This window comes from Balaenoptera physalus, assembly GCF_965194825.1.
Source record: "Balaenoptera physalus genome assembly, chromosome: 17".
Taxonomy (NCBI): domain Eukaryota; kingdom Metazoa; phylum Chordata; class Mammalia; order Artiodactyla; family Balaenopteridae; genus Balaenoptera; species Balaenoptera physalus.
The window spans coordinates 67,722,230-67,735,515 of record NC_138895.1 but is presented as its reverse complement, the minus strand read 5'-3'; positions in this window follow the sequence as shown (position 1 = coordinate 67,735,515).

Below are 13,286 nucleotides of genomic sequence, written 5' to 3'. Positions count from 1 at the left end.
TTCTAGGATAGTACTTTTCTACTAGATCCCCCTTGATAATTACTATTCATCCTTCAAGCCTCAGCCACACTGTAGCTCCTCTGGAAAAACCCATACCCACACTCCCCCACCCCAGGCTGCTGTTCCAATTTCTATGCTTTTATGATAATTTATATATAGGCTAATATGCCACTTCCGACACCAATTAAAACTCAGAGTTTGTCAAACTCTAATGTTTATACAGATCACCTAGGAGTCTGGGTAAAATGCAGATTCTGATTCACTTGGGCTGGGATGGTGAGATCTGAAAATATGCGTTTTCTCCAAGTTCCCAAGTCATGTTGATTCTGCCAGTCGTGGACCACACTTTGACTAAAAAGAAAACATAATTCCCTGTATATTTCCTTTCTCAACTGTGAACTCCTTGACACTAGAGCCTGTGATTTGCTCATCTTTGAATCTCTAGAATCCAACACACATGTGAACATGCAAAACATTTTAAATGAATTCACCCTGTGTTGTTACCTAGTATTAATTTTTTTAAATGTTGAACAGAGCTACCAGAAACTAGCTTCTGTGTTGACATCAACGCAATTGCAAAACTTCATTCAAAGTAAACCTTGGCTTTTTCATTTTTGATTCAGAACCTCTGGAAAAGAATTGCTCTAGACAGCACCTTTTCTCTGATTTTAACTGAGGTACAACAAAGGAGGCAAAAACAAGTTGGCTACAAATAATATTTATTTTATGGTACTTGCATTCCCTTTTATGCAAACCACTTTCACATACTATTTCTTTTATGTTCAGTCACTCCCACCCTGTGAGACAATGTGTGTATATGTTAAAGGCACACATAAACTTCAAAACCCAACTCACTAGTTTTGATCCCTGATTCTGCCACTTACCTGCTGTGTGATCTTGGGAAAGTTTCATAACATCTTTGAGCTTCTATTTCCCATTAATAAAATTAGAGTAATAATAGTTTCTGCCTCACAGGGGTGTTTTGAGAATAAATGTGTTCATGAGGTAAATAAATGTGAGATGCTTAGACCAGTGCCTGCTCGTGTTAAGTATAAGTATGGACCATTTTAAAAAATTGAGGTATACTTGATTTACAATATTATATCAGTTTCAGGTGTACAACATAGTGATTCAATATTTTTATAGATTATACTCCATTTAAAGTTATTATAAAATATGGCTATTGTTATTTATTTACACACTCAAAATTCTTGAGTGCCTGAGGTATGGCACACACTGTAGTCTGAGCTGAGATTACAGTGATACACAAGATAAAATACACATCTATTCTCAAGGAGCATAGAGCCTTGGAAAAACAGACAATATGCAAAGAAACAACAAATAAATAAATAGTTACAAATTGAAATACATGCTGAAAAGGAGCCAAACAGGGCTATCAGAGTTGGGGACGGGGAGCTGGTTTAAATACCGCGGTCAGAATCAGAAAAGGATGAAGTTGACATCCTGAAGGGTGAGAAGCCAGCTGGGGATGCACAGAAATAAGAGCATTCCAGGCAACTGAAAAAGCCTCTGCAAAGATCTGAGGTAGGAAATGTATGATTATAGCCTCACAGGGAATGAAATCGAGGCTAAGCGAGGTTAAGCGATTTGCCCATTGTTAAATGTTAAGCCTCAGCAAAGTCAAGATCACCACCTAAATTCCTAATTTATATGACTGTCATCATTATACCACACCATGATACGGATCCCTCATGGAAGGGAAGGTGAGGCAAATGACCAGCCATTTGCTCATGAGATTAGCTCAGTAGCTGCCCAGTCTCAAAGGGCCATAATATAAATCAGTCTTGTCATCTATGTGTCAGGCTGGATAGGGGATGATATGAAAGCCCAGGTCTCCTTTAAAAGCTGTCCAGGAAAATTTGAGATATTTCTAATTTTTATTTTATTTTATGTTTCCATAGTTATTAGCCAGAGTTCACTAGGTTATGATGAAATAACAAATTACTCTAAAGTTACAGTGTTTATCAAAACAAAATTTGATTTCTTGCTTGCCCTACATTTTGGTGATGATTTGGTTGCATCTCTGTTTATCCCATGGTCTAGGCTGAGTGAGAGCAGAACTATGCAATGGTTCCTAAATGTTCTGCAAAAAAGAGTGTCATATCACTTCCAGTCATACAAGAAAAAGTAGCTTGGCCAAAACAAATTTTATGGCCAAGTTCAACATCAATGAGGTAGAAATTGGTGGGATGTGTAATCTTCTCCCAGGGAGGTACAGCAAATACACAGATCAATAGTATGATCTGTCAAATGCACCAAACAAAGACATTCTCATCTGAATTTAGGATAATTTAATGGTTATTGAAATAGAGAAATTTATGAAGTGTTTATTATCAGAATTTTGAGAGGAGTTTCTTTAAATTTGATCCATATATTTATTCAACAAACAATTATTGATGTTGCTGTATCCAGGGTTCTATATCTATTTCCTCTTTTCTCTGAAACCTATATTCTTCTACCCTTAACCTCAAAATCTCCTATGTGAAAGACTTATATATGTGTTTATTCCAACCCTCCAAACAGTTAATTCATTCTGATACTATCTACCTGGAGATAGCATCAGATCTCACAAGTCAGGAGCTCAGTCCCATAAAACTGCCCCCACTTCAGTTGCCAATTACATATCCAGGTGTTACCTATGCTTCTGACCCACTGGCTATAAACTAGAGGTTTCCATGACCTCCTCCTTGGGTTGGACTAGTTTGCTAAAGCAGCTCACAGATCTCAGAGAAACATTTACTTACGTTTACCAGTTTATTATAAAGAGTATTATAAAGGATACAGATGAACATCGAGAGGAAGAGGTCAAGGTATGTGGGTAGGGGCTCAGAGTTTCCATGCTCTCTCTATTCCCCCCATCTCCATGTGTTCACCCACCCAGAAGCTCACCCAACCTCATTCTTTTGGGTTTTTATGGAGGTTTCATTGTGTAGGCATGATTGATTAAATCTTTGGCCATTGCCAATTAATTCAACTCCAGCCCCTCTCTCCTCCCCGGAGGACAAGGGGATGGGACTGAAAGTTCCAACCCACTAATCACATGGCTGGTTCCCCTGGCAACCAACCCCCTTCCTAATATGCTGTCCAAAAGTCACCTCATTTACATAAACTCAGGTGTAGTGGAAAGGGGTTTGTTATGAACATCAAGACACCTTTATCACTCTTATTGTTTAGGAACTTCTAAGTGTTATAGGAGTGCTGTGCCTGGAATGGGGTCAAAGACCAAATATATATATTTTTTATTATAAGTCACAATATCACCAAAAGAAGGGACTGACAGGGGACTAAGACAAAGAAGGTCTGCTTGCAGTACATACACAGAGGAAAGAAAAGGAATCCTATCCTTTGTCTTGGGGATTACATAGAACATATGGTTAAATTTGAACCACTTTAACACCAACATGGGTAGCCTTCTCCATTTCTCTCCTTCTGCTTCCTTCCAGAATCCCTACCCAGTACCCCCATTAATAGCAGAGCCCTATTTTGACCATAAGGTGTTCATTAGCCATCTCACATGAGCTAAGGGCTAAATATTATAAAATTTACCATAAAACTGGAAATGATGAAAGCAGCAAATACACAAACACACATAATTCGGAGAAGTTTAAAGGCTGTTAATAACCCTCCACAAATATATTTTGCATTAAGATGTAGAGATGAGTGGATACCTACTTATAGGTTGGTGCCTTAGAGCCCCACAGGATAATAGTATTGGATGTGAATCTTATACTATGAGACAAACTTGATGCGAAAAAATAGAATCTTCTGGTTTGGTCTTATTTTCCACTTTCCAACTAAAGATGACTTTCTTGAGATTAACCCTTTGCTAGACAGAACCAGAGACTCAGAGACTGACAATGTAACTAATCTAAAATCCCTGAAGTTCTACATCACAGGAAAAGGTACAAGTATTGATAGAAGTGGTATTAAGATGGCTACACTGATATTTTAACTACAGTGAAAATATTCACTGTAGTTAAATTCACTACTACTGTGAAATAACTTTCATATCTGTTAGTGAAAAGCCATACCCTGAACCTCTTCCCTGCTGATAAACCTTTTGAAATTTATACCTCGGATTGAAGCCTTGGCGTTCTCAGTCAAGTTGGAGCAGTGGCGTAGTGAGATCATCTAAGTTTAAGCATTGGCTCTGCCACTAAGTTGGGATGCAATACTTGGCAAGCCCCTAGCTTCTACTTCTTTTTCTTTACTTAAAAAAATCAAAAGTGGCAACAATTCCTCTGCCTGTCTCATAGGACTGAAATGACAATGAAGTAAGGCTGTATGAGAGCCTTTTATGTCAAACATAATAATAAATACCATGTACGAGGTTTTTTATGCACCAGAAATTCTACAAAGCATTTTACATTCTTGCTTGATTTTTTCCTCCCACAGTGCTATTTGGGAGAAACTATTAACATTCCTACTTTACAGGTAAAGAAACTGAGATGATGAAAGAGCACTTTACCCAAGGTCATATAAATGGGGTTTGGTAGAGCTAGCGCTAAATCCAAGATCCCTCTGACTCTAGATTCAGCTAGTTAGTAGAACATTAGAAGAGATATTAAGAAGAGCAAGATATTCCTACAATTTTACTTTCAAGAACTAACACAAGCATTTGGGCAAAGGTAATCACGGTTATGACTTTAATTCCCAGGTAGCAATATCTTTTTAAAAATCTGATCTATATATAAAATAGATAACTATTTAATAAGAACCTGCTGTATAGCACGGGGAACTCTACTCAATACTCTGCAATGGCCTATATGGGAAAAGAATCTAAAAAAAAAAAAAAAAAAGAGTGGACATATATAGATGTATAACTGATTCACATTGCTGTACACCTGAAGTTAACACAACATTGTAAATCACCTATACGCCAACAAATTTAAAAATTAAAAGAAAAATTTTTAAATAAAAATCTGATCCTGACCCCCCTGAAAAGTTTCAAAATTAAAAAAAAAAAAAAGTTTCATGGTCCGTGGACTATGTGCCTTATGTCAGCCTCCTAAAACACATGTGATACCAGGACAAGACCAGGACACACAGATGTTTTTGATCAAATTTTCCAATTTCTGTATTCCTCTGATGACAAAACACATTACAGCCATTTTCCAGGACTTGGTAAGAGTCTCTCTGGTCAAGGTGTACTGAAAGAAGTATACCTCATCTGGCAACATCTATGGACTTAATGGGAAGCAAAGCAGCCTTAAGCATTGAGCCCATATGTTTACTCCACTAGCTTGGCTCCCCATCTGGAAAAAGATTGAGGGCATGGAAAATCTCGGACACTGAAAAGGATGGGAGGCAATAAACCCACGCTGACCACAGATTTCAGACAACCATGTTGAAACAAACCAGGAACAATGGCAAAGAGAATTTTGGCCAAGTCTAGCTTAGTCAGTAATTTATCTTTGGGAAGAAGTTTCACCATGATGACCACTTTAAGAATGTAATGCAGTCTGCCCTGAAGTTCTGTACTTGTCCCCGCTCCATGATTCATTCTAGCCCAGTCTTCTTCCCCTACAGATGGGCACCCAGGATCCTCAGAGTCTCTTTTCCACTTCTATCTAGACCTACTCTAAAGAAAGGATTTCAAAAACTGATTCCCTGGGAGGAAAATTATTTAAATAAGTTTCATGGTACTCTCTCTCTCTCGTAGAGAGATTTACATGTTAATGAGAAAAACAGCTGGTACTATAGAATCATCAGCTAAAGAAGTAAGTAATGTGAATAGTAGGGTTATGGATTTCTGACGAATGGATCTGAAATCACACTGATGTTATGGAGCCCTGAACTATTTTACTCCCTGCCACCTCACTGAGGGTTTCTGAAAGTAAATATCAAGCTGACACAATAAAGAATAAAGGAAGACCTGAACATATAAAACACTTCAAAATATCTGTATTGTACTCAGTGCTTGAAATTCCCTTATTCTTTTTCCCTTCTGCTTCCCCCACAGATGAACCTCACATATTGACTCATATATGAATCCTTCCCTGACCCCCACTGAAGCCTGTTTACTTTCTCCGCTCCTGTAGTGCTTTGTACACATTTACCACCTTGTAATTATTGGTTTAAGTACCTGTCCATTCATTTGTGAGGTTCTGAAGGACAGGAATCAGACTTTTTTTTTTAATCTCTGAATGCCTGTTTACTTGCTGAAGCCTCACTCATTAACACTTAACAAACATTAGGAGGATGATAAAAGGATGTGCGTGGGAAGTAAGCACAAAGTTTTGTCTGTCTTAGTTTTGAAAATGGATTTGAATTAGTTGTCAGTATTGAACAATTGGGTACTTCATGTGAAAGTCTATATTCTCAATTTTTCTTTAAAAAGAAGTCTGAAAACATTGTGCTCAATAAGCTAGAATAAACTCAGTAAGTTTATCTTGGAGTAGAGAAGTTATTCTCAGCATGACACAAAAATATAAGACATGAGAAAATATTGATAAAGTTGACCAAAAAACCGAAACTCCTATATATAAAAATTAGCAAAAAAAAAAAAAAAAGTCAAAAGCAAATATCACAAATTCCGAGAGGAGAAAAAGAAGCATATGCATTTGCAAGAGGTTAATTTCCCCAAAACACAGGTTTTCCAACAAGAAAAACATCAATCACTGAGCCCCACCCCCCAAAAAGGGTCTGCTTCCTTTAGATGGAGCATGTGTTTTCTTTCCTAAATCCAGCCTGTTTTATTCATTAGTTTTAATGACTTGACCCTTGTAGGCATTTGATTTTTCTACCTTTGCTATAAGTCTATTGTGGGAGCTTTGTATTATGTCAGTTTAGCTAAATTGGAACTACAATTCCCAGAATTCCTTTTTCTGCATGTTTCAGAGTCAGGGTTTGGCAATAGAGAAATTTGCCTGAGATTTAGAAGGCTGAAATACCCAGCATCTACGTTTACATTTGAAAGGTGTTGGATCAAGCACTGTTGCAGCTCACTAGCTGGTCTGTTGGCTCACTTTGTTGGACAGGACAGCAGCCAGAACCGCAGCTCTCCCAGATCCTACTACATCTCCTCCTGCAGCTTCTCCAAATCCTGTACGAGGTTCATGTACGGCTCTGTGGTGACTCATACTACCTCTTGAAATTGTTAGTGAGTGGCCAGTGTAGGTTCCAGTCTGTCCTCATGGGTTGCATCTCATCTTCTCGGGTTTCAGTTAGCTCTCCCAGACTCTCCCTGACCACCAACCCCAGTGACTTCTGGCTGCAGCCCCTGAAACTGGGCTAAGAGACATACTTACACATAAGCTATATTTTTTTTAAGACAGTTTTTTTTAATGTTTTTTTTCCTTCTCTCCATCCCATCTCATTTTACTTTTTTCCCTGCACAACAATGGATTTTAGCTTTTCTTTCTTCTTTTGGCCTTGCGGTATGCGGGATCTTAGTTCCCTGACCAGGGATTGAACCCACACCCCCTACAGTGGAAACTCAGAGTCTTAACCACTGGACCGCCAGGGAAGACCCTACATAACCTATTTAACAAGGTCCCATGATTGCATAAGGTCAGACCCCTATAATAAATCACAAGGGTTCTGCTTCTCTAATAGAGGCCTGGCTGATATGTCTCTCATGATTGTAAATCAGCATCATTGATCATGATAGTCAGAGGCCTTCTCTGACTACAAATTTATCAAAAAGGTTTCCCTCTTCCTAATTCAACCATAGAATAATCATGGTAATAGTGGGAACAATAAACATTTATATATCATATTATTATTTACAAAGCAGTTTCACATTTACTATCTCATTTAATGTTCAAAACAATCCCCCATGTAATTTTTTAAAAACTTTTACTGGAGTATAGTTCCTTTACAATGTTGTGTTAGTTTCTACTGTACAGCAAAGTGAATCAGCTATACCTATACATATATCCCCTCTTTTTGGGATTTCCCTCCCATTTAGGTCACCACAGAGCACTGAGTTCCCTGTGCTATACAGTAGGTTCTCATTAGTTATCTATTTTATACATAGTATCAATAGTGTATATATGTCAATCCCAATCTCCCAATCCCCATGTAATTTTGAACTATCTTTGTTTGACAGATGAGGAAACTGCAATTTTGAAAGTCAGAGTGACTTGCCAAAGTTACACAGCTAGACCAAGGCCAAACACTGAAGGCAGTTGTCAAAGTTTCACAGTCTCACATTCAGATTGAGAATTTTACGTAGCCTCCTTTCCAGCCATGTAACCGTGGTCATACATATTTCATAAGATTGTTATAAAAAGTAACTGAAATAACACATGTAAAGGATTAAGAAAGGCATTTTTAATATAGCAAAGACTCAACAAATATTAACTATTATTATCGGTTGTAGTAATATTAATAATAAAAGAAGAAATTGATAATGCAAATTAATCAGTAAATATTGGATACATACAGTCAGCCCTTATCCCTGAGTTTTGCATCCACAGATTCAACCAACCAGATATCAAAAATATTTGAAAAAAAAATTCCAGAATGTTCCAAAAATCAAAACTTGAATTTGCAGAACACTGGCAACTAATTTCATAACATTTACACTATATTTATAACTATTTACATAGCACTTACATTGTATTAGGTATTATAAGTAATCTAGAGATGGCTTAAAGTACTCAGGAGGATTTGGGGTTACATGCAAATACTACACCATTTTATATAAGGGACTTGAGCATCCGTGGATTTTAGTATTTGTCGGTGTCCTAGAACAAATCCCCTGCAGATACTGAGGGATGACTGAATTTTAAATCGATAAAGACTAAAAGAAAGCAGAGGGAGGTCTTGTATGAGCAGGACCCACAAGATAGCTGCTCTCTTGCTCTTCGAACATCCCCTGCCCAACCAGGCTGTTTCACCTTCACCTTACTGGCATACCCTCCTAACCTTAGCATTCAATCAGTAACTACTGGTGTGATCAGCCCAACCCCCAATTAATGATAGTTCTAGCTCTTGGACCGGAAGGACTCCATTATGTTCGGTTATCAATGAGAAATGTCAGCCCTCAGGACGGTCGCTAACCCAGAAAGTTGTAGGGGACACATTCCTTCAACCTCATGGTAACCAGGGAGCCCTTCTGATGTCATTTCCCCTACAACTGGTAGCCTCCTCCTCCCCTAATAATGAAGACTGCTGCCGTGTCCTGCCTGCGATCAGCCACACCGTGGGGTGTCACTCCAGGAGCTTTGCCTCCCACTTGTAAGATTCCCTGTCCAATAAACCATCGATGTCTCTGTCATTGACTGCAGGTTCTTTCTTTGGTCTCGCTGCTGGCCAGTTGAAAGGATTGCAGGACTGTGGGGCACAGCCCAACAAATCTACTTACATGCTATGTCATCACGGGCAAGTTGTTAAATTTCTATAATCCTAGTTTTCATGACTTATAAATGGGAACGATGCTATCACCGAATTGCCATTTCTACCCTGGTTCTCAATGACCCATTCCCACACTTCCCGTCCTTTTCCTTAATCTTACTTTAATACCCTTTCTCATACCGTAATTCCTGGCATTCTTTTCATTTCCTTCTAGGACCCCAAGCCCTTGTTGTCAGAGTCATCTTCTAGTATCTGCCCTAGGACCTCAGTTTATCCTTCTTCCCTCTCACAAGACTGCCAGAGAATTTCTTTTCCTTTACTTTTCTTTACTTTTCTTCCTCCAATCATCCCAGTAACCTAAACTTTCTAGGCACCTCCACCCTGTATTGTGTTCACCGAAGTGACAATAACTCTTACTGATCCATCACACAAGACCCCAAAGATAAAGCTCAGCTTGGAGAAATAGGATGAGCATTTGGCAGCTTGCTTTGACAAATGCCTGTGGTTCTGCCCTTGGCACCATTTGCTCTTAATTTCCCCACTGATATTCAGTACTTTTGCTTTTTACTAAATTATCTCCACTTACAATTGCTGTGACTGTTAATTCTCACAACGATGCTAATAATGGGTAACATGACAAAAAGTACACCTTATCTACCTCAGAGCGTTTTAGCCCAGCCAACTTCATCCCAGCTCAGCCCATCTTCCAGAACACACCAAACCCAGCTGGAGCTAGGGCGCTCCCCAGAACTCACATCAGAGCCCCATCCAGCTCACATATCCCCCTGCTTCTAAATGCCGCACCTGTTGCATTGGACCATCTTTTATTTTGACATTTAGGGTCTTTTTTCTTTTTAAATGAATTCCATTTTTGCTTTGTGTAGTGTAAGGCCTTCTGTTTTCAATAGGTTTCCTTTTGTCAATCATTGACTTCAAAATATTCTCTTCAGCTTACACTTTATTTCCTTTCATCTTCTCATTCATAAATCTCAAAAGCTGTTTTACATTAGTTGTTTTTAAAGCATAATCCAGTTCACTTCCTTTGTCAATGTATTTGCAGTGTAGCCAGCACTGGCTCCACCCTTCCTCATGATGAAGGCTTTTCTCCTAATGCAAATATATGCATGTAGATTTCTAAGACTCTATAGTGATTTCTAAGACTCTATATAACTGAAATCTACTTAACATATTTGGGGAAATTTGAGGTAGTGTGTGAGTTGGTTTAGCAGAAACAGGTAATGTGCTTAAATTAGGTTAGATTACAGTTATTTTTATCCTTCTGTCTCCTATTAGATTTATTTCATCAACAAACATTTATTGAAAATCTGCTACATTCATGCACCACGCTGGGCACAAGTTGTTGCATGCAGAGCAAAAAAGACATAGTCCTTCTCCTGATAGTACTTATAATCCAATGTCAGAGACTGATGATAACCAAATAAGCAAATAAATGAAATATATTAGTCCCTTATAGGATAGGCTAGATTCTGTTGCAGGAAGAAGAAACAAGAACAACAACAACAACAATATATTAGGGGTTAAAGCAACAAAGACTTATTTGTCACTCCCATTATGGGTCTGGAGTGGATTGGCTAGAGATCTGCTCTTCAACATTCTCTCTTTGGGGACTTAGGCTAGTAGAGCAGCCATCATGATGGATGTTTCTTGTCTCTGCAGCAGAGGAAAAAGAAAATAGTGAATGGTATTCTGGTTCTAAAATGTTTCCCCTAAAATTGACTCACATCTCTTCTGCTCATATTTCACTGGTCAAGGAAAGTCATGAGGCCATGCCAAACTACAAGGTGAGGTGCTGCGGGGTTAGTAAAGGAAATGCAATCCTATCACAGGCCACAAGGAGAAGAAATGGAAAGCTTATGAAGATCTCTAACAAATACCACAAGAAGGGACTGTATCTCAAACTGTCTGTTGGAATGCTTTGACGATAAGTAACAGAAAACCAAACTAAAGCTGTCGAAATAATAAGGACATCCATTTTCCCATATAAGAAGTTTAATATCAGTGCAGACTCCAACGTGGATTGATTTAGTGGTTCAACAAACGTCATCCAGGACCCAGATTATTTTCATCCCTCTGATCTATTATCTTCTGCAAATTGGCTTTGCCCTCAAGCTGACTCCTCTCTTAGTCTCAATATAGGTTCAGTTCTTCCCAGATTACACTTTGAGGCAAGAACATGTGTAAATGAAGAAAATAACATGATCTCTTCCTATATCTCCTTCAAAGTGAGGAAATCTGTGAAGCCCCAGATTTTCCCTCAAGTTCCATTGGGTCTTACAGTTGTTCCTGATCTAATCCTTGTCAAGCAGAATGAGATTGCTCTGATTGGCTTAGACCAATCATCTGATGATAAACGGATGTTGGGGAATATATCACCCTTTGAATTCTCAGTGCCTGTCATAACCTTTGGAACATACCAGGCCTTCATAAATGCTTGTTAAAATCATGTATAAATAAGTGACTAGATGACAATAAAACACATTTCATTTTGGACTGCTTTCTGTAATACTCTTTATAATTTCTGCTTTTTGATGTTATGTTATTAGTGTATAATTAAGGGGGTTCTGTATTAGTTTGCTATGGCTGTCATAACAAAGTACTACAAACTGGGCAGCTTGAACAACAAAAATTGTCTGAAAGCAAGGTGCCAGCAGGCTTGGTTCCTTCTGAAGACTGTGAATGAATGATCTGTTCCAGGCCTCTCTCTCTGGTTGTCTTCATGTCAAATGGCATTCCCCCATGTGTGTGCCTACATCCAGATTTTCCCCTTTAATAAGGACACTAATCATATTGGATTAAGGGCCCACCCCTATAACCTCACCTTAATTACATCTGCAACTACCCTGTTTCCATATAAGGTCACATTCTGGGGTGCTGGGGGTTAGGACTTCAATATATAAATTTTGGAGGAGACATAATTCAATCCATAGTAAGTGCTATAACAAGCAGTCATAGGAAATTGGCGTTTAATTCCTGGGTGTATATTTTTAGCATTTTCTCTTATGATCTCTCTCAAGAAAAAACTATTTTATTCTTTAATGCCAGTATAAACTTATGTTTCCTCAGCAACTTATCTTGCTGACATTATGAACGTTATAACTGATCCCATGTCTCTTTTGCTACAAAATCTTGTTTATATATTTCTGTACATAGCACTATCCTTGCTTCAACTTTTTAATCTTTATCTTGATGTCCTTATCTATTTTTACCCTATTATCATCGTTTAAAGAACTCAAATCATTTCAATATGAGTAGAGAGGAAAGGAAGGAAGGAAGGAAGGATGGGAGGGAGGAAAGGAGGGAGGGAGGGAGGGGAAAAAAACAAAGGAGGGAGGGAAAAAAGGAAGGCGGCAGTAAAGAACACCAATGATCAGAATTTAGAACCTCTAGAATTATATGTATAATAGCATTTTAGAAAACATCAGCATTAATTTTTCAGGTTTAGCAATATTCTACATAACTCTACAGCTTTTCCATTTATTTGTAACAGACATATTGGGTTAAAATATAAAAATTTAAGAAAGATTTAGTAAAAATACAATAAACTATTGATTCAGATTAATGGATAAAAATGAGATGAAATGGTGACATTCTAATTGTGGTATATTCACAAAAGAAGATAGCTCTTTTCCTTTCAAGTCCCTGTAGTATCTTGAAATAGAACAGCAAAGTTTAGCAAATAGAGATTGCTTGAAGACATGTTTTAATGAATACCTAGGAATAGTTTTCAGTTAAAATATCAAATTAATTTATAAGTGAAGGTTAAAGTGTTTGAAAAGTAGATTATTTTAAATTGCAATAACAAGAACCACTAAAATTTACTGAACACTTTCTGCATGCCAGCAAATACATACTAAGCACTGCATAGAAGCCTTAAAACAAGCCTATGATATATGTTTTACTATTATTATCATTTTACAGATAAGGATATAAGGCTCAACTAG